The sequence below is a fragment of the Mesoplodon bidens genome (genome assembly GCF_964165515.1).
Source record: "Mesoplodon bidens genome assembly, chromosome: 18".
NCBI lineage: Eukaryota > Metazoa > Chordata > Mammalia > Artiodactyla > Ziphiidae > Mesoplodon > Mesoplodon bidens.
This window is the reverse complement of record NC_138175.1, coordinates 30,388,063-30,410,816: the sequence shown is the minus strand read 5'-3', so window position 1 is coordinate 30,410,816 and position 22,754 is coordinate 30,388,063.

The following is a 22,754-nucleotide window of genomic DNA, read 5'->3' as shown; positions in this document are numbered from 1 at the left end:
CCTGGAAGGCGAGCTGCACGGTCTCAGAGCCTGAAGGGACTGTGCAGGCTGAGACAGGAAGGGCCTTTGCACTGTGCACGGTCCTGGATGTCAACCTTTCTCAGGAGGTGGGGTAGAGAACTCAATTTATCTGTAAGTTATAGCTCCCACCAACCAGGCAGCATGAGTCTCCAAGTCAGAATTCAGTGAATTTTTAAAAAGTGGAAACATACGCTGTAGCTTGCACACTTGAGTTTGTAAACCGGGATCTACAGCGCATGACAGCAACAAACTTATTCCCCAGGCTTGGGCAGCGAAGGAGCCTGCATCCCATTCCTTGAGGATGGAGTCAGAACCCTGGCAGCCTCTAGTGCTAAGATGCTCTATCTCCTCAGACCCTGCTGGAACGGGGCGCACATCTGCAAGCTGGAAGGGGCGCACATCTGCAAGCTGGAAGGCTGGGCCTCCCCACATCCTGTCAGTCACGCTGAAGACAGTTTTAATGGCCTGGCGTCAAGCATCCCTCGAAGGCCAGCCCCCCTGGACAGCTGTTTGCAAACTCCTCTCCAAAGCAGCTTCCCTTGAAGAGAGTTGCTACACAATCATTACAAATTGATTGCAAAAGAGCTAACAATCATGATTAAATCATTAAATTCTTGTCTACGCTTCAGAGAGCGGTGAGAAAATTAACTTCCCACCAACCTAATTTTTTCCTGAACATGAAATAATGATTTTCTGCCCGTCTAATTACAAAGCCAACATCTGATCAAGCCAGCATCCAGAGGGGATTATCGCATGCACGAGTATTAGACCTCATTACCAGCTTGAGTGCAAAATTATTACATCTTGTAATTGGATGGTGAGATTTATATACAGATCGGCCCGGTTTCTGTAAGATTGTAATTACAAGCTTCGTTGGTTAGCTACTTATCACTCAGCACAGAAGAGAGGAAAATAAGCAACAGAAAAGGCATTTCATTAACCCATAACCCTATCAAGGGAAAGCCACTGTAACACCCATGTCTGCATTAGGGAGAACAGCTAAATTCACAGATGAAACAATTTATTATACTCTTTGCAAATGGGATTGCATTTTGTTTAACCCCTAATGAACTCTTTGGGTAAAGTGTCTGAACAAACCATTCATTTTATAGACAACTAGGTTCAATACAGTAATTATAAGGGGTAACTGACTGAGATAAACGCTCACCTGCTTAGAGGCAGTTGATTAGAGACACAATTGCTGGGCGCCAGGCGCCTGCACAAAGGGCCCGGGGGGCCGGGACCGCGCTGGCTTCCCAGGAGCGGCTGGGAGGGAGCGGCATCCCGCCCGGCAAATCTACTCCACTCGGAAGAAACTCTGCTCGTTCGTTCGTCACGCTTGGCTAGAACGGATGAGGTTTAATAAAGCTGCAAGGGCGACGCAGTTTTAACAATTTTAGAGGCACTGGTGTGGAACACAGAAATTTAAATACCGCCTGATGAAGGCGCCTCGCCCGCTCCAGATGCGCGACCTAAATTAAATGTTACCTTTTCACGTGTTGATGGCACAACAATGGGCCACACGGGCCTCACACACAGTCGGCTCGGCAAGGTGTGAAACTGCGCGAGGGTGTGACACCCGTGGTGGGTTATTTTTCTGCCCACTGACCTGCGCTCCTCTTTCCGGAAGCAGCAAAAGGAAGCTTACTGCGCCTTGTGAGCCGGTCTATTTCCGGACACGCACGTGAAAATGACATGAAATTCACAGGTCAGTGTGCATAAATAAAGTCTTATTAGAACACAGCCACATCCCTCCGTTGTGTTGTCTGTGGCTGTTCTCTGCTGCAACAGGCAGACCCCAAAGCTGGAAATATTTACTATCTGGCCTCTTACAGGAAACGCTGGCCAACTCCTATTCTAGTCCGTTTGGCTGCGTCTATTTGCTGGACAAACATTGGCTCAACATGTAGAGTCTAAGTATGTGCTAAGCTCTGGGCCAGGTGCTGGAACAAAAAACAAAGGGCCAAAGTTCCTGCCTTCCAGGGTCTCACAGTCTGTGGGGACACCACAGATTTCGGCACCACTGAACATCTGTTTCTGTGCCTTCTGGTTCCAGTGTCCTGGATTTTCTCAGGGAAATTAGCCTCACCTTGACTCATGCCATGTCACCTGGCCTTCATGATTGGTACAGGGATGGACACGTGGTTTAGTCACAGCCGTGAGTCACAAGCCGGGACCCTCTGTGGGCAGAAAGGGGCCCTCCGTCTTTTGATTGGAGGTAGATTTCATTGGCTTAGGTCTGGGACCACAGGAAGCACATTGTTGCCCCTGGGCACCAAGAAGGGCCCAAAGGGGAGAGTGGAGCAGAATGACGGAGAGAGACTGGGTCCTGATACTGCTGTCTGAGCCCTTGAATCCAACTGCCTGAAGTCAGCCTACCCCTGGACTTTTCCATTTTGTGAGCCCATAAAATATGTTTTTGCCTGAACCAGTCTACTGCCACAAGAGAAAGAATGTTACTCATTCCTACACAAATTATTAAAAAACAAGGCAGAATGAAATGTGTCATGCACAGGGTATGATCAGAATATTGTAGAAACTCAGAGGAGAACTTGAGTCGTCCAAGGACTCAAGGACTCCTTCCTGGAGGAGGTGGTCTTTGAGGCTAGGCTCAGAATGAGTGTCAGGTTTTTGGTACATGGAGAAAGTGGGTGAGCTGATTCCAGGCTGAAGGGGCAAAAGCAGGAGAGCATGGAGTGTGTACAAGGCATAGTGTGAAGGGACTGAGAGAGATGAGGTGGGCAGGGAGGTTAGGACCAGGTCACGCACACATGCTGGGCTCCCCTCACTTATCTCTCCTACTTCTGAACCACTTGGAGGGCTTAGTCTCAGAGCACTGGGGCCCATAAACACCACAGCCCTCTTAGCCAGGAAGTTATGAGGGTCACTACCACCCAAAGATGTACAGCAGGCAAACTCTAACTTGGCCTCCAATGATCTCTATCCCCTGGTATTCATCCCTGATGTAATCTCCTCCCTGGAGTCTGGGAGGGACTTTCGCTTTGCTTCTAATACAGTGAAAGTGAAGATCTGTATGCTGAAAACTATAAAACACTGATAAAAGAAATCAAGGACCAAATAAATCATGCTTAACGATAAGATCCAAAATTCTGAATGTGTCATTTCCTACCAAATAGATTTATAGATTAAATGCAATTCGAATCAAAATCTCCCCAGCATGCTTTGTAGGAATCTACAAGGTGATTCTAAAATGTATATGATATGTTTGTTCTCTACATCTGTGTCTATTTCTGCCTTGCAAACCGGTTCATCTGTACCATTTTTCTAGATTCCACATATATGCATTAACATATGACATCTGTTTTTCTCTTTCTGACTTACTTCACTCAAATGTATGGACACCAAGGGGGGAAAGCACGCTGGAGGGGGGCTGGTGGTGGTGGGATGAATTGGGAGATTGGGATTGGCATATATACACTAATATGTATAAAATAGATAACTAATAAAAACCTACTGTATAATGAATAAATTAAATTTAAAAAATAAAATTAAATTAAAATAAATAAATAAATATAAAAGATAAATAAAATAAAATGTATATGAAGAATCAAAGGAACTGGAATGGAGATATATAGGGTCCAGCCTCCTTCCTTAATTTGGGATGACTCTGAAAAACTGTCTGGTTTCAGAGCTCCCTGTAAGGTGAGCTGCTGAAGCCTCAGTTGCAACCTCACCTTGGGGCAGCTTCTCCTGCCCAAACCTGCCTTCCTCACTTCCTTCCAGGGGTGTCTACTGGGTCCAAACCCCAAAGGCCCATCTATACACAAGCCTCCACCTCAGAGTCAGTTTCCAGGGAATCCAATCTAATTCAGTAAGTTGGAATGAGTTTTTGTAAATGAAACTGTTGACTACATAAGGGGTGATTTGATAATTAAAAAAAAAAATCAGACCAATATGCCAGACTAATGTGACACAAAAAAATGTGTCACTGTGTCAATTTAGGAATATTATCTATGAGTTTAGCTCTGATTCTTGAAGCAGTCTGTTTAAAAAAAAAAGGAGAGATATAAATGTATGCATATACTATACGATTACATTTACATAACATTCATACAGTGACAAAAGTATAGAAATAGAGAACAGATTAAATGGTTGCCAGTGATTACAGACAGGGTGGGGATGGGAGAGAAGCAGATACAGCCACTGAGGGCAACATGAGGGATCCTAGTGATGATGGAAATGTTTGGTATTTTGACTGCTTAATGTCAATATGCTACTTGTGATATTGCAAGATGTCACCATTGGGGGAAACTGCGTAAAGGGTACCTGGGATTTCTTTGTATTATTTCTTACAACTACATGAGAACCTACAATTATCTCAAAAGTAAATTTTAATTAAAAAAAGAAAGAAGAATATGGCAAACATGACAGGATGTCAGTTCTGTGATTAAGTTACATAGGAATGTGAATCCATCTTTCTAGTGGACTTTCTCTATTGCGTGCATGTGTTGCTGAAGGAAGCCACCATGTTGGAGGGGCCCATGTGGCAAAGAACTGAGGGTGGTCTCAGGTCAACAGTCAAAAACTGAGACCAACAGTCAAAAACTGAGACCCTCAGTCTAACAGTCCCCAAGGAACTGAATTCTGCCAACAATCACGTGAGCTTGGATGTAGATCCTTCCCCAGTCAAGCCTTCAGATGAAATTCCAGCCTGGCCAACCCCTTGACTTGGTTGACAACCTCACTAAGCCGTGCCTGGATTCCTAACCCACAGAAATTGTGATAAAATAAGTAGGTGTTGTTTTAAGCTCTTAAATTAATGGTAATTTGTAACACATCAATTGATAACTAATATGTATATCAAAACCACCAAAATGCTGGTTCTTGGAATTTTATTTTATTCAAGCTAATACAAGAGAAGAAGGGTGAACAGAAGTGAGCATTGGCAGGGGTTGGGAGAATAGTGAGTGTTAAGCCATCACTATTTGGGAGTTAGGTTTAATCTTAGTACCTCTCAAACTTTTCCTTCAAACTAACATCCATGACAAAGGAGCATGTTTATATATCTAGGCATGTGGTTACCAAATTTTTAAAATCTATACTGGACACTATATTCTCTATGCTTTTTCTTCATTGTTGGCCTCTCCCCATGAGAATATCAGCTCCATGAGAGCCACATGATTGCTTTATTACTGTATCCCCAGGGTCTCCAGATCCATGCCTTGTTGAGTGAAGGAATGAATGCATGAACATTATAAAGCATGCCTATACACAAAACATAAATTTTTGAAACAATGAGATGATGAAATGAGCAGTATTTTAAAATGTTTTTCTAATTGTGAGGGCTACATACTCTCATTAGCTAATATCTCACAGCACAATATCCCCTTAGGGATAGGTTGTTATCAACTATAGGGATGTAAATTTTTGATAATTTCAATTGGTTTTGGCCAAACAATTGGATTTTATTTCAGATCTTCTGAGATAACCATTGTTTTCATCTACTCAGGTGGCTGGTCAAAAGCCTGTGTGAGGAGAGGACATGACAGAATGGCCCTGTTCTTCTTTTCCTCTACTGGCATCATCATTTTTAACATTAATCTTGGTTTCTTTGCAGAAATCATCTTCAGCCACTTGTCCCTTTTGTGAAGGCTGATTTCACTAAAACAAGATAAGATCATCTGTACATCCAATTAACAGGACACATGCACATGTCCTCAAAATGCACTGAAAACAAACCAAAAAATGGGTAAGAGAGAAACTGTCCACCCCTCCTCACAGTGACCTCCACTCTTCCCCTAAGGATGCCTTCTAGAGTTTATGGTACATACAGCCTTTATGACATAGGACAGAATGAAAGAATCAGTGGCAGTCTGTAGATTTAAAAATTGTTAAACTCTTATTTATTTCCCGAGTTTTAGATAAAAAATAGATTTACTTATGGACTCTCAATTCCATTCTGTTAAACGACATGTCTCTCTTTGTGCCAGTGCCACACTGTTTTTTTGTTTGTTTTGTTTTTAATTTTTATTGGGGTATAGTTGATTTACAATGTTGTGTTAGCTTCAGGTGTACAGCAAAGTGAATCTGTTATACATATACATATATTAACCACACTGTCTTGATTACCATTGCTTTGAAGTAAGTTTTGAAATCTGAAAGCACGAGTCTTCCTCCTTCCCTCTTCTTTTTCAAGATTGTTTTGACTATTTGAGGTCTCTTGCAATTCCTTCTGAATTTTAAAATCAGCTTGTCAATTTCTGTAAAGAAGTCAGCTGGGATTCTAATAGGGATTACAATGAATCTATAGGTCAGTTTGGGGAGTAGAGATATTTTAACAATGTTAAATCTTCCAATCTATGAACATGGGATCTTTTTCCAATTATTTACATTTTCTTTAATTTCTTTCAACAATGTTTATAGTTTTCATAGGATGCATCTTTCACTTATTTTATTAATTTATTTATCAAATTTATTTATTTTAACCTATTTTATTATTAATTTTATTACTTGATTATTCCACTTAATTTATTCCTAAGTGTTTTATTCTTTTAGTTGCTATTATAAATTGAATTGTTTTCTTAATTTCATTTTCAGGTTGTTCACTCTAGGTGCATCAATACAATTGATTTTGGCATATTGATCTTGTATCCTGCAACCCTGCTGATTTTCAACATGGATACCAAGACTATCCAATGGGGAATAATAGTATTTTCAATAAATGGTGCTGGGACAACTGGATAGCCACATGCAAGAGAATTAAATTGGATCCCTACCTCATACCACATAAAAAATCAACTCAAAATGGATCAAAGACCAAAATGTAAGTGCTAAAACATAAAACTCACAGAAGAAACCATAAGGGAGATTCTTCATGACCTTAGACTTGGCAAAGGATTCTTAGGTATGATACCAAAATCATGAGCAGTGAAAGAGAAAAATAAACTGAACTTCAACAGAACTAAAAACTTTTGTCCTTCTATGAACATCATCAAGCAAGTGAAAAGACAATCCACAGAATAGGAAAAAAAAATTGCAAATTATATATCTGATAAGGGATTGTATCTAGGATGTATAAAGACCTCTTACAAAGACAAATAACCCAATTTAAGAAGTGGCCGAAGGAGATGAATAGACGTTTCTCCAAAAAAGATATACAAATGGCCAATAAGTTCATGGCCAATAAAAAGCTTCAGGATACCATCAGTCATCAAGGAAATACAAATCAAAACTGCAGTGAGATACCACTTCACACCCTCTAGGAGACTATAATCAAAAATTCAATCAAATATTGGTGAGGATGTGGGAAAATTGGAACCTTCATACGCTGCTGGTAGGAATGTAAAATGGTGCGGCAGCTTTGAAAAATTGTCTGGCAGTTCCTCAAATAATTAAACATAGAGTTACTGTTTGACTCAGCAATTCCACTCTTAGGTATATATCCAAGAGAAATGAAAACATATGTCCATACAGAAACTTGGACATGAATATTTATAGAAGCATTATTTATAATGGCCAAAATGTGGAAACAACCCAAATGTCTCTTAACTGATGAATGCATAAACAAAATGTGTTATATCCATACAAGGGAATATTTTTGGTCAAGAAAAAAATGAAATACTGATACATGCTACACCATGCATGAACCTCGAAAACATTATGCTAAGTGAAAGAAACCAATCACAAAAGACCACATAATTACATGAGTCCATTCATATGAACTGCCCAGAACGGGGAAATCTATAGAAATGAAAGTAGATTTGTGGTTGCCTAGGGCCGGAGGAGGTTGAGGGTAGAGGGGGTGACAGCTAAAGCACACAGGGTGCCTTTTGGAGATGGCAAAAATGCCCTAAAATCAATGGACTATGATAAAGGTTTCACATACTCCTGAATATATTACAAGCCATTGAATTGTATACGTTAAATGCATGGATTATATAGCATGTGAATTATATCTCAATAAAGCTGTTAATTTTTTTAAACAATTGTCTTTCCTGCTGGCATGAATACAAACATAATTGCTGGAGTTTGAACAGTCTTCCTGAACCATTAGGTAGAACCATGATAGTGGAACAAGAAGATAGAAGGACCCTAGATCCTCGTCACCATGGAACATCACACAAGCTCCAGACTGCTTACCTCCACACTTCTATTACATGATAGACAGATAACCTTTTACCTTGTTGTTGTTGTTTTTAAATAGGAGATATAGACGTTCTGATGTTGTCTTCTCACCTTCTGATGAATAACCTTGTTTTCCTCCTCAGAAGACCATTGGAGAACAAGAGAAAAATGGAGGCAGAGCCTAAACAACCATGGTAATTATTATGCCATTCCCCAAATATGTCTGACTCTTTACATTTCAGGTAAATGGTAGGATTGTACTTCCTGCTTCCTTTTGGTTGGGGGGGACAATGTGACTAGTCCTGGCCAAAAACTTTCCAGTGCAAGTCACATATGTCACTTCTGGGCTAAGCATTTAATTGCTGGCATGAAACCCTCCAAAGCTCACTTTTCTTCTTTCCCACAGTGACAAGCACTATTCCAAATGGAGGCTGCTCCACTGGCCTGGATCCTGGAGGGAGGATGCAACAGAGCAGAGCCCCAGACAATAGGCAATAGATACGGTGGGTCAGGGAGAAATAAATATCTGTTTTTTTAAGACACTGAAATTTTGGAATCTTTTGTTACCACAGCAGAACCTAGCTTATACTGATTGCTACAACTCCCTGCAGCAAGATTAAATTTCTTCGAAGTTTTGTGTTTTAACTTTAAAATTTTTGTACTCCATATCAAATCAGTGGTTATGTTGATATCAAAATAACGTTTCCCCTCAAACTGGTGAGTTAAATTAAGGCTTCACAAAGATATTGCTTGTTTATCCTGTGCTTTCCAGATCCTCCAAGACCATCCCTGTTGAATGCCTACCCAGTTTAAGAAATTGTTTTTTTTTTTAATCCTGGGGCCAAACCTTGGACACTGAAACCTAGATGATGCAATGCCAGGACTTTGAAGAATCATTCAAATGTATTTGAAAATATTTTTAATCAGCACTATTTGATAAGCAGATGGAAGATCCTCAGTCTCGCTAGGTATGCTATGTTATGAATGATGACAATGAGAGAGGTCGATGAGAACAATGAGAGGTGTGCATGGCTTTTGCAATCGGGTTTGAATTTAAATCCTCCTTTGTCAGGATTTGGACTTTTTGGAGCTTTAGCTTCCTCATCTGCAAAACTGAATAATAGTTGCTCTCATTTCAGAAGGTTAACGTAGGCTCGAAGGAGATAATGAGTTAATGAAGCACTTCACACAGAGCCTGGAACAGAGTAAACTGCAAAGCATGCTAGTTACCATTCTTAATAATATGAGGTTGGCAAATATTAAATAATAATAAACTTAGTGGTGGTCAGACTATGGGTAAACAGGTGCCCTCATACCCAGCCAGTGGGAATATACCTTGGCTCATTCTTTCTGGAAGACACTTTAAAAATGGACACACCCTTATGACCCATTCTAATTCCATTAGAAATCCTAAGGAAATAAATAGACAAACATGCAAAATTCAGTGTACAAACAACATAAATGTTCAAGAATAGTAGATGGGTTAAATGGATTCTGCTAAATTCTACTGAGAGCATATCAGAAATTTTCAAAAATTTTGACTGGAATTCACATAAGAGATACATATTATATTACAACCCAATATGTGCCTATATGTTTAACACACAGAGTGTTTATAAAAATACTGATCTTCACTAATGCAATACACACTAATCTTTTTCTCTTCTGTGCAATGATATTCTTTTCTGTTTCATTTTTTTAAATATAAATTTATCTATTTATTTTTGGCTGCTTTGGGTCTTCGTTGCCGCACATGGGCGGGCTTTCTCTAGTTGCGGCAAGCAGGGGCTACTCTTCATTGTGGTTCACGGGCTTCTCATTGCAGTGGCTTCTCTTGTTGCGGAGCATGGGCTCTAGGTGCGTGGGCTTCAGTAGTTGTGGAGTGCGGGCTCAGTAGTTGTAGCGCACAGGCTTAGCTGCTCCGCGGCATGTGGGATCTTCCCAGACCAGGGATCGAACCCATGTCCCCTGCACTGGCAGGTAGATGCTTAACCACTGCACCATCAGGGAAGTCCCTGTTTCATTTATTTTTAAATATTGATTTTGACTCACCAAGTTGATTTTTGAACACATTGATGTGTCTTAAGCTGCAGTTTGAAAAAACTTGCCCTGTGTAGTTTTTACAAAAGGTGATTTAGAATTTCAGTTATTGACAAGATAAGGTGTCCAAAGTACAGTGCTGAGTAAAAAGTAGGTCACAAAATAGGATGAATAATGTCCCATTTGGGTTAAATGTGTGTGTGTGTGTACACATGCATGCATGTTTCATCCAAATAGGAAAACAGTCTGGAATAACATACAACAAAATAAACAACAGTGGTCATCACAAGGGTGAGAGTGTGGATTTGTGGATAATTTAATTTTTTTTTTTGTCTCTATTTTCCAACTTTTTCTATAATAGGCATATGTTACTTGTATACTTAAAAATGAATTCATTCCATAGGAAAAGCAAGATTCTTCTCTGAAATGAATAAATGTGATTGTTTAAACTCATAGCAAGAACCTGAGAACCGCACTCAGTTAAAGCTCAACCACGAGGTGGGCTCGGGCCACAGTCACTCAGCATCCAATCTAAGAACTGGGATCAGAGTCTCCTGAGGCCTGTGACACACCTGGCAGTCTTTCCTGCCTCCCCCCTCCCTTCCTTCCTTCCTTCTTTCTTTCATTCCTCCCTTCTTTCCTCCCCCCCTCACTTTCATCAGTCTTAATTTTCACATCAAAGAGATACAGTGAAGTGAAGTAGCTTCAAGCACCGGCTTCTGAGGCTGGCATTCCTAAGTTTTAAACCCAGTTCTCCTTAATAGTTGTGTGCAAGGTGATTAACCTGTTTGCTCAGTAGAAAATGGAGATGTTATCTCCCACATGGCGAGCGTCATTGAGATGACCATACAGTACCCTTCCCATAGCCTGGGCAGAGAGTAGGTCTCAACTAAGTGATGCCCGTTACAGTAATAATGCCACCTAGATAGAGGGTTGCTGGCAGGTTTCTATAAGGGAACCCCGGTCAAGTGTTTAGAACAGAGCCTGGCATATAGTAAGCCCACACAGTATATGTTGGTATTATTACTACTGACATATTATTATTAGAAAAAAAATTCCCCAATTGCATGGCTAATATAGAGGTCATTCCTGAGTGAGTTTACTATTCTTCCCAGCTATAGAACGAGCCTTATACCTCACACCTAGGTAAAGGCAAAATCTGTCGATACCGTACTTGGTGGCTGCTGTTTTCCATGAGCCTACACCATGAACCCAGACCTGGGTCCTAGGCTGCTGTTTACTTCCTTTCTTTGCTGCCTCCTGCCTCCTTCTGCCTTTGACATCCTAGCCAAAGTCAGTAGGGAGATGATGGGCTTGAAAATTAGCCATCCTGGGCACACATTGCCCACGGCCGTTTGATGTGCAGGCCTTGGGAAATCGTCCCAAATCCAGTGAACGCGAGCCCTCTCCTGGTGGCAGGTGGTCTCATTGACCACATCCACCGAGGCTGTAAGATGATGGGGCTGCCATACTTTCGGGGGAGGGGGGCTGGGGTCAGCTAGGGTTGGCAAGCTCATGTGGTCGGCGAGGCGAGCCCCTGCCTTTCCGGAATGACAGCGTCATCTCTCCGGTTTTCAAACATGTCAGAATAATCCTGCCCATCACGACGCCTGTGGTTTCTGACCGCACATGAAAGATGGTCAGAGGTATTTAAAACCAGGCTTTCTGCTCCCACTCCTTAAAGGCTCCATTCACCCACCCAACAGAAAACCATGTGTGTCTTAATTTCACATGTTACCTTAATGGATTTCTATTACTGACATAAGTTAAAACAAGCACAAGAACACTAATAGCCATTCCTGTTTCTAGCTGCCTATGCCTGCCTGCGTGCCTGGCCTCGTACATGAGTTAGCTCATCTGACCCTCTTCAATAACCTCTCAGGTGGTTACTGCTACTATCCCCATAAACAGAGGGGCTGGGTGCCCGGCTCAAGGTCACATGGCTAGCATTTGACAGAGCTAGGATTTGAACCCAGGTCCATGTAAGTCCAGAGCCCCAGGTGTTCTGACACGCATAAACATCCTTGGCTTAGAAAGACGGGGACTGAGGGTGTGAAACCGGGGCTCAGAGACCCCCTCCCCATAACTATTCAGACCAAGGATCCAGCCTCAGGCTTGATGCCCTAACCTCTAAAGCTAAGGGGGGCGGGGCCATGAGGGAGGGGTGGGGGAGGGGAAGAGCATCCCCACGCCCTGGTGCTCCCACCCCTCTCCAAGCCCCCCTCTGTACACCAGCAACAGCCAATCAATACTGGCCTTCATTTTATGAGACAAGGAGTTAACTTGTTCAATTACGGGGGAGACAGCTCTATTCTTTCGTAACAAGTAATCTGAGTAGGGAAATCGATCCTAAGAGGCCCCATGCACGCTGGCTAATTTTATATTATCCTTAGCCAATGGGCAAGCACAGAGTAATGGAGTTGTTGTTACAGTTCATTACGGGAGGGGGGATCAATAACGGGACAAGCCGAGGCTCAGCGTCACAGCTGTGGCAGTCAGGGGAGGTCGTGGGGGACTTGGGATGGGGGAGCACCACTTCCTATTTTGTGTTCCCGGCCCAGACACTGCTGATTTTCGCCTCAACCTGTAAGAAAGAAATACTTCTCGGGATGGAAAACCAGAGACTCCCCACTCCCCAAGCCCCCCGACAGCCAGACTCCAGAGAAAGGCCACCATAGACACCCCAGGTTGATGGAAAACGGAAGGCAAACCCCCCATCATCACAAGGCCTGGCTTGTGACCATCACATTTTCCCTGCTGTCTTGCAAGTGGCTTTTGGACAGATCCCAGGTTTGGCCTGGCAGTGAATCCTCCTTGGCATCTTGATGGCCCCAAACATTAAATCCTGGTTTTCATCCTAAAAGCACAGCTGACAGATAGACAGGTTGCTTCTGTCCTCTGTGTGCTCAGCAGCCAAGAGATGCTGCCCCAGCTCCCCTGGTTCCCTGGGGTGAGGGCGGGTAGGGGTGGAATTTAATCTCCCCAGGGCAGTGACTTCAGTTCCAGGCTTACATCTGACATTTGGGTTGTTCCAATTTCCTCCCCTGCAACAGAAGTGGCTAGTACCAATTCAGCATTCCATAAGCCCCGTCTTGTGTGTACCTCCGCAAACATTTCAGAAGCTGTGCTTACTATGTGCACAGCAGGCACTGTAGCAGCCTCTTTATCTACATGATCAGGTGTACCTTCAGACTGTTGAACTTATCTATAACCTTATTTAACACCCATTATACGTGAACCCATTTTATATGCATTGTCTTATCAACTCTGGCATTAACCCAATATACAGGTCAGTAAACTGAGGCTCAGAGAGGCAAAGCAATGTGCTCGGAACACATAGGTAGTTAAAGTCAGAGCCAAGATTTGAACTTGGTCTCTCTGACATGCCTCCAGCACTGAAAAATGCTCTACATGGCACTCTAGGAGGGAGGAACACAGACATTCTTAAATGTCTGTGTCTTCTCATAGGATCAGTCCAGTGCCTGGAATACTCATATATAATGGGGATGATCTTTAAAAATCTTAAATCAACATATTTTTATATGCTGCCCCCACATTAAACATGCTCCCCTGAAGTCACCACACCATTATGGCCCCACAGGAGTGGGGAGGACCCAATGCTCCCTCTGGGAGGGGACAGATAGGTAGGAGGACACACAGGAAGGGGAGTAAGGGCAGCCCTTCTTGCCCTGGGCAAGGTGAGCAGCAGAAGGACAGAGGTCAGGATACCAATGGTCACACATACTGAGGGCTATCTGTGCACCAGACACTTTATAGATATCATAAATGTATATAAATGTATGCATATGCATTGATTAATATATGTTAAAGCTCTATGCACTTTATATGTATTAATTAATTTAATCCTTACAACAAACTTTGGGATAGTTATAATTGTTATCCCATTTTACAGATGAGGAGACTAAAGTGCTGGAAGGTTAAAGATCTTGCTGGATTAGAAGCCAGGCCCACTAGTTCCAAAGGCTGTTATCTACAATGCTATTCTGAAAATGAAAAACAGTAGGATATGCCTGCATTCCTCCCTCTGGACCAAAATCCCAGAGGTGAGGGTATTGGGATGAGGAAAAAGGTGAAACTGGGAGGGCTGGTGTTCCAATTCCCCTTTGGAAATCAGAGATCACTAAACAGGGGTGGTCCTGTTCCAATGTGGAGTAAAGCAGTAGAATTAAAATGCAGGCTTGATGTCATTAGGTGGAGAGAGGCCTAAGTTAGATGCTGGGTCCCCTTATCTCCATTGGGCAGTGCAGGGATCAGAGTTTTCAATGGGAGATGTGGACAACATACCTTGTTATGGACTGAGTTGTAGCCCCCAAAATTCATATGTTGAAGTCTTAACCCTCTGTACCTCAGAAAGTGACTGTATTTGGAGATAGGGTCTTTAAAGGGGTGATTAAATTAAAATGAGGTCATATGGTAGGCCCTAATCTAATATGACTGATGTCCTTATAAGAAGAGGAAATTTGGACACACACAGAGACACCAAGGATTCCCACACAGAGAGAAACGCCATATGGGGACAAAGAGAGAAGTTGGCCATCTGCAAGCCAAGGAGAGAGGCCTCAGAAGAAATCAACCCCGCCAACACTTTGCTTAGACTTCCAGCCTCCAGAACGGTGAAAAAAATAAATCTCAGTTGTTTAAGTCACCCAGTCCATGGTGTTTGTTATGCAGCCTGAGCTGACTAATACAGACCTAACAGTGAGGCTGCCAGGTAAGGAGCAAGATGATCTCACTGGGGCGGCCTCCAAGTGAGCAACACAAGTTCAGGGCAAGATGGAGCGTGTGACTTGAGGTTCCACAGAGCAACACAGACAACATAGGGCTGGCTGGGTCAGCAAGGGTGGATCCCAGGCCCTGACCAGGGTCAGCAAACAGACCATGAGAACAGCTGCAGAACCCAACAGGGCAGCCAGTCATCAGATGTGGGGAAAAGGGCAGAGCCAAGGTCCTAAGGCCCTGAGGTGATCTGTTCTCACTCTTCAGAGGAACCCCATGGACACGGAGGGAGGGGAAAGGTGGGGTTCCCAAGTGGGATGGGGGTGGGTTCTCAAAAGGAAGACAAGTGTTCCCCACGAGAACCAAACATAATACTTACCCCACAGAGAACAATTAACATTTTTGTCCTATGCTAGAGATTGGCAAACTGTGGCCCTCAGGCCTATCTGTTTTTGTAAATAAAGTTTTATTGGACCACAGGCATGTCCGTTTGTTTACACATTGCCTATGGCTGTTTTCATGCTATGACAGAAGTATTGAGTGGGTATGATAGCAACTGAGAATGTATGACACCAAGGCCTGAAATATTTACTATCTGGTCCTTTACAGAAAATGTCTGCCAACCCCTGACCTAGAAACAATATTTCTGTAACAACAGTGGCTGGATTTTTCTAGGACAGCTGGCATATGGTGTGAAAGATTTCATCCGTTCAATCATTCGCTTATTCAGTCAGTCAACAAACATTTCTCAAGGGACAGCCATGTGCCAAGACCTGTGCTCAGTACTTATGATTCGAGAATGAGCAGAGTCTCGGTTGCCTCACCAAGGTACTTACAGCCTCGTCGGGGCACAGATGTTAAACAAATCATCACGCAAATGTGCTGCACTAAACTGAGCTGCGTTCTGTACTGGAGAATTCATAAAGTTATTAAACTGTACCTCCTGGTTCCCCCAGAAGCAGACCCTGAGATAAAGGTTCAAATGGAAGTTATTTAAGAGATGGTCCCAGGAAGTACCAGCAGGAGAGTGGGAAGTGAGGCAGGGAAGGGAGGGACCCCACCAAGAGTGTGTAATCCAGCAAGTGACCCTGAGGTCCTCTAGGGACCTCTAGGGGCTGCTCATCAGTTATCCCACCCCAGGGGGAGGGGGCTAAGGGATCCGCTCCCCCTGTGTCATTGGTGGAGGGCTGCTCCCTGGAGCACTGAGTCACCTGCCCTTCTCGCTTGCCCTCATCTGGTCGACTTGAAATCACAGTGATGCTTAAGCAGCCTGCCGCGTGCAGAGGGGATGAGGTTGTCTGGGTTGAGGGGGACATTGGGACTGCCCTGGGGTTGAAGGGGGCCTTGGGGAAGAGTATTCCCACAGAGGGAGCCTGTGCCCCTCCCCATGCACAACAAGCCCCTCCCTTCTTGGGGTTCCAGCACCCCCTGCTTTAACTGCAGACCCTGCAGTTAAAGGTGAGGTCAGTTGTCTGCTTGAAGAGGATGGACCAATGCCACATCCATTATTCTGGCCCCAGAGCCAGCTCTGTGCCCAGAACACAGTAGGACCACAGTGAATAAAAGACAAGCTTCCTCCCAGCATTAATGGGAGGCCAACGGCCAAGGGATCAGGAAAATCCTCCTCTTGTCCAGTACTTTCTGCTGACAACTCCCCAGAATATCAGGGTTATATACTGTGAAAGCCTTGCCCACATTTAGGGAAGAGAGGAGGGAAGAGGTGAGCCTCAGGAAGGTCATAGGTACAGGGGACATGACCTAAGTATTAGCTTTTGTCTGATCACTGGAGTTGCTTTGTGTGTTAGGGCAGTGGTTCTCAAAGTGAGGTCAGGGAACCCCTGGGGGTTCCTGAAACCCAGCCAATGTTTTCATATAATACTAAAACATTATTTGCCTTTTTAAATTGTCATTTTATCATAAGTATACAGGGAAGTTTCCCACAGGCTACACGATGTTGGGATGTTACAACAGATCGATGCAGAAGAAAATGAGAATCCGTTAACCCACACAGTTAAGAGATGTGCAAAAATGTAAAATAATGTGACTCGCTAAATTAGCTTATCTATGTAAGTATACAGTGGGTTCATTATTGTTATTTTAAAATAATAATTAAATATTTCTCAGTTGTAATTTCTAACATGCTAAATATCAATAGATACCACCTAAACAAAAGATCTTTGGGCTCCTCAATACAACAATTTTTTCAAGTGCCAAGGGGTCCTGAGACCAAAAAGTTTGAGAACAGCCGTGTTCAGGAATTCTGCACCTTATGCACGCTCATGGGGCAGAGCCCACATCACGATGTAGAAGCTGGACATCCACTTTCCTAGCTGCCCTTGTGGCTAGGATGTGACCATATGATTTAGGACTAGCCAAACAGAGATGTATCCTTGGAGGGGGTGCTCATGATCCCAAATAGGACACAGAGTAAAGAGGTCTTCTGGTCGTGGAAGCCACATCCTGATCAAAGGTCAGCAGAGGCCATGGGGCTGCAATGGTGACCGGGACTGAGGCTGTGGCATGATTCAGCTATATGTCCTGGCTGCCACCTGGCCTCCCTGCTCTGAGCCATCATCCCAGCCTGTTTCTCCAGGCTGCCTGGCAATGCTGTGTAAGCTTGGGCAACTTGCTTATGCTCTCTGTGCCTCAATGGACATGATCAAGGTCAGATAATAAAGATAATTTTTGTAAGGACTGTAAAGATTAAATGTCAGGTGCTCAGTGCCCGGCCCATGATAACAACCCAGTATGTATTTGTTGCTATTCAGATGATGAGGATGCAGATGACTGTTATCACTGTGATGATTCGCTGCCACTAGCTTTGCTGCTCATTGTAGAGTCATTTGATGACAATCTCTGGGGGCCCTGAGGCCCCATCCCTGACCTTGGTGCTCAGTGCAAAGGGGTACATGGCCCTAGTCACGAATATCCTTCCAATTATCCCTCTACTCCTTAAATAAGGTAGAGTTGGTTTCTGTTGATGCAACTGAGAGAACAGAGATGGATCCAGTGAAAGATGTCAGGCTGTATGGCACCCACAGGTCCCCAATGAAGAGACAGACTTGCCCATATATTACATATATTATATATTTACATAATGCTCTTCCTTATACTGACTCACTTTTTCTTTTCTGAATCATACGTACTTTTTTAATATTTTAAGTAAACTTTTAATTTTAAAAGTTTTAGATTTATAGGAAAATTTCAACGTTACAAATATTGCACAGATGGTACCGAGAGCTCCCGTATACCCTACGTTCAGTTCTCCTATTAACATCTTACATTAGTATGTACATTTGTTAAAATTAAAATGTAAACTTGTTAAAATTGTATGAACCAATATTATTACATTATTATTAACTAAAGACCATACATTCTAAAGATTTCCTTAGTTTTTACCTTTTGACTCACATTTTTACTTAAATGAATTTGCATTGAAAGGGTTTGATGTGCTAATTCTCATTTTCTTCCTTAATTCCCACTGAAGTCACACATGATTATTCAGTAAAAACTCTTTGGCTGGCACCCCCTAAAGTCCTTTCCTGCTACCACGAGGCCCACAATCTGGGGAAATGTACCACCATGTTCCAGGATCCCTGAGCAGGCGGTGTAGCTGGGTGGCACAGTTTTTGTCCCTGAGTCCCAATTTCCTCACCAGAAAAGCAAGGACACTGAGCATTTCCACAGTGATCGAGACAATTCAGTGAAATAGTAAATGCAGAGGGTCTGACCTGAATCCTGGTAGCAAGTAGGACCTAGGGATGAATTTCCCTCCTCACGGGCAACACGTTTCCTAGCGACTACGGCTAAGCCCTGTCTCTCTCAGCACAGTGCTAGCCTCAGTTCTCTGCCCCATGCTCTAAGACCCCAGACTCACTCAGGAAGGAAGAGGAAGATCCCCAGACTCACTCGGGAAGGAAGAGGAAGATCCAAAGGGCAGGAAGAGGAGGAGCTGAGGAAACTGAGTGGGGGGAGGAGGAGAACAGGGGGAGGGAAGGAAAAGGAGAGGGGGGAGGAAGGAAGGGGAGGAGGGGGAGGGGAGGAGGAAGGAAGGAGAGGGGGGAGGGAAAGAGGAAGGAAGTGGGAGGGGAGGAGGAAGGTGGAGGGAAGGAGGAGGGGAGGAGGAAGGAAGGGGGAGGGGAGGGGAGGGGAGGAGGAAGGAAGGGGGAGGGGAGGAGGAAGGAAGGGGAGAAGGAAGAAAGGGGAGGAGGGAAGGGCAGGGAAAAAGAGGTAAGTGAGACAGAGGAGGAGGAGGGAGAGAAGGAAGAGCTGGCGAGGAGGAGGGGGAAGGAAGGAGGGGAGAGAGGAGAGCAGGGGGAAGGCAGGGAGGACTAGGTTCTCAGCCAACGGCCATCCGTCCGTGCTCTCAGCTCTACCCCGTCCCCTCTCCACCCAGCATCTCCTCAGATCTTGGCTCCCTCTTCAGAAATGGCCCACAGTTCACATTGAATTACTTCATAAAAAACTGGAAAGTAGAAGAGGAAGAGTTAAATGTCCTCCTAAAAGGAGGAAGCTGCAGCTAATCCCCATTAGGAGGAAGTCCCAGGCTATTGAAATGCTACAATCCAATTACATCAGGTAAAATGAATTACTCTGTTAATGCTGACTTATTATGAAGACACCTTCTTATTGCTCTCATTAATAATCTTTAGACATCATTTTAGCACATATTGGCTGCAATAACATTTCTATTAGCATCATGGTAGAGCAGGGCTGACAATTAAAATAAAAAATAAATCAACCCAAGGAGCGAACAGACGTAATTATAGTTCAGAAGGAGATTTTATGTGTATTTGATTAGTCAGTGGAACAGCGCCTCCCTTCTTGCTTTGAATGTGTGTTAGCCTCAATCCATCAGACTCCTGGGGTGGCAAGGAGAGTATGGGTGTGTGTGGGTGTGTGTGTGTGTGTGTGTGAGAGAGAGAGAGAGAGACAGAGACAGAGACAGAGACAGAGACAGAGAGACAGAGAAGATGGAGGAACTTATCTACCACGGAAAGGTTCAAATCCCAGTCCCTGATTCTGTGTCCCCCTGTGTAAGTTCCTCCCCCTCTCTGGGCCTCAGTTTCTCCATTCCTGAAATTGGAATTGTTGAAATCATCTGATTTCTGGAATATGTCTACTGTAGTCTAGAGGTCAACAAAACTTTCCTGCTTAAGAGAACTGAAGATTCCTAAATACTGAGAGCCAGGTGACAGGTCTAAGATAAGAAGAAAATTTGTTATTTCTAGAACAGCTGCTATAAGCCTGAAGCTTGGTTTTTTTCCCTAGAGCAGAAGTTCTTATCTGGGGTGTTTGTGATGCTCACAACTAGGGAGTGGGGTGGAGGTGAGGGTGACGGCAGTGCTACTGGAATCTAGAGGGTAGAGACCAGGGATGCTGCCAAACATTCTACAGCGCACAGGACAGCCCCCTTACAGCAAAGAGTTATCCGACCCCAAGTGTCAGTAATCCCGAGGTTGAAAGACCCTGTTCTAGACCCCTTCTCAGACTGCACAACTGGAATCAGGTTTACAGGCCAACTGTAACTGATAGCAAACCTCTTTGGCCTCCCTGGTGAGATGATCTTCTTCACCAAATACAAAATGAAAATTCAGCAGAGGATTAAAGTTTAACTTAAATAGAGTAACAAATTCTCAAATAATTAGATATAGACACACACATTAACCTGTGCCCCTCAGTGTCTTTAGTTCCGCCTCCTACTCAGACCTTGGCTCCCTTTCCAGAAATACACATACATATATAATACTATATATGACATATGCATACATACGTATGCACACATATGTAATGCCTCATATATTTACACATACACATATGTAATACCATATATAAATATATATATATATACACACATATGTGTGTGTGTGTATAAATACTGGTAACCTAATGACTTTCTAAGGTAGTGTGAAAGAAGGGCCAAAGTACTCTGACTAAAATAATTTCAGATCAATTAAAAACGTGCAGCTGGAAGGTCCTTGGGTAAATTGCCAATCGGGGATTTTGCCTGTGTCTTCTGGAGCCCTGGATTTGAGAGAAGCCCTTCAACGTTACCTAAACATTTCACTTAAAATTCTTTTTAAAACACAGTTTTAGATATTTTTAAGACTGTAAGTTTTAGAAATCCTTACAACTCTCAAGATGTTGGATAGCAAATTTAATATACCCAGGACCACCAAATCATTAACTTGTGCTGCCAGGCAAAATCACTTCAGGACAGACCCTGAAGTTAAGCTTCTCTTTCCAGCTCTGTATAACTGAAGAGCACCCAGAATTTTCAAACTGAGCTATTAATAACTACTTTATCTAAGGGAATCTGGATATCCTTGAGACTCAAAAATATTCAGGACAAAACTAGACATGGGATTACAATAAAACTTATTTTCAGCCACCATCTATTATTTCAAATGGGGAAAGGAATCCATCAAAAGAAACTTATTATACTAGCTGACTGATTTTTAAAAATTAAGTGGTGCATTTTAACTTTGTATTAAGTTTTGATTGTTACATAGCACTTACCACAAACATAACGGTTTAAATTATCATGTTTATTATCTCACAATTTCCATGGCTCCAAAGTCTGGATACAGCATAGGTGGGTTCTATGCTCAGGGTCTTACAAGGCTGAAATCAAGGTGTTGGCCCCAGCTTGGTCTGGGGTCTTCTTCCACACTGGTCCAGGTTGTTTGCAGAATTCAGTTCCTTGCAGTCATAGGAGTGAAGTCTCTGTTTTCTTGTTGGCTGTCAGCCAAGGGTTTCTTTCGGGAGATCTTAGGTTGTCCCAAAAGAAAATGTCCAAAAGGGGGTGAGGAAGTCCCCAGCCTCTGGTGGGTGAGCTCTCCCTTCTTCCTTCCCATAATTCAGCCTTTAAAAACAATGGAATCTTGTTTTTAAATTCTAAATTTTTTCAATTTAAATGCTCAGATTGTAGTCTTTTATTTTTCCACAATAGTTTGTCTGATTTTCCCAAGTTAATCCCACTCAGCCACATACTATTATGTGAACTTTTTTAAACCTCTCTGGATTAATGACCCATTGCTACATAACAAATTATCCCCAAACTTAGCAGTTAAAGACCACAAACATGGGTTCTCTCACCCCGTTTCTGAGAGTCAGGAATCCAGCAGTGGCTTAGCTGGGTGGTTCTAGCTCAGAGTCTCTTCTGAGGCTGTTTGCTGGGGCTGCAGTCATCTGAAAGCTTGACTGGGGCTGGGGTACATGCTTCTAAGCTCATTCCATTGGTTGTGGGCAAGAGACCTCACTCATTTCCTTGACAGGTGAGCCTCTCCGTAAGATAGGACTACTTGTGATGTGGCAGATGGTTTCTTCAAAGCAAGAGGTCCAGAGAGAGAGCAAGTGATGTGAGATATGGAGGGTGTCCGAAAGCAATCAAGACAAAAGCCACAGTGTCTTTTATAACATTATCTCAGTAGTGACATACCATCACCTCTGCTGTCATCTATTGGTCATATAGATCAAGGCTGTTACAGTGTGGGAGGTAACTACACAGTGGTGTGACAGCCAGGAGACAGGGAGCATTTGGGGCCACCTTGGAGGCTGGCTGCCATATTCTCTGTGCCTCACTGCTCAACTATGAAATGGACTTAGTGGTGATCCAATAAGTTAATATATTAAAGCAGTTAGAATAGTTTCTGGCATATAATAAGCAGTGAATAAACATTAGTTATTGTTATTATCATTATTAATCTATTTGGTTGGTCAGTTGCAGAGTACAGGCCTTACAAGCTTGTAAAGAGCCTATGAAAATAAGTTTAGACAAAAATTAAAATTGTATGCACCAAAATGTAAAAAGAAAACTGCAGTCATAATTAATATATGTTAGACTTCTACTTCTAGTTATGAGTTTGTAG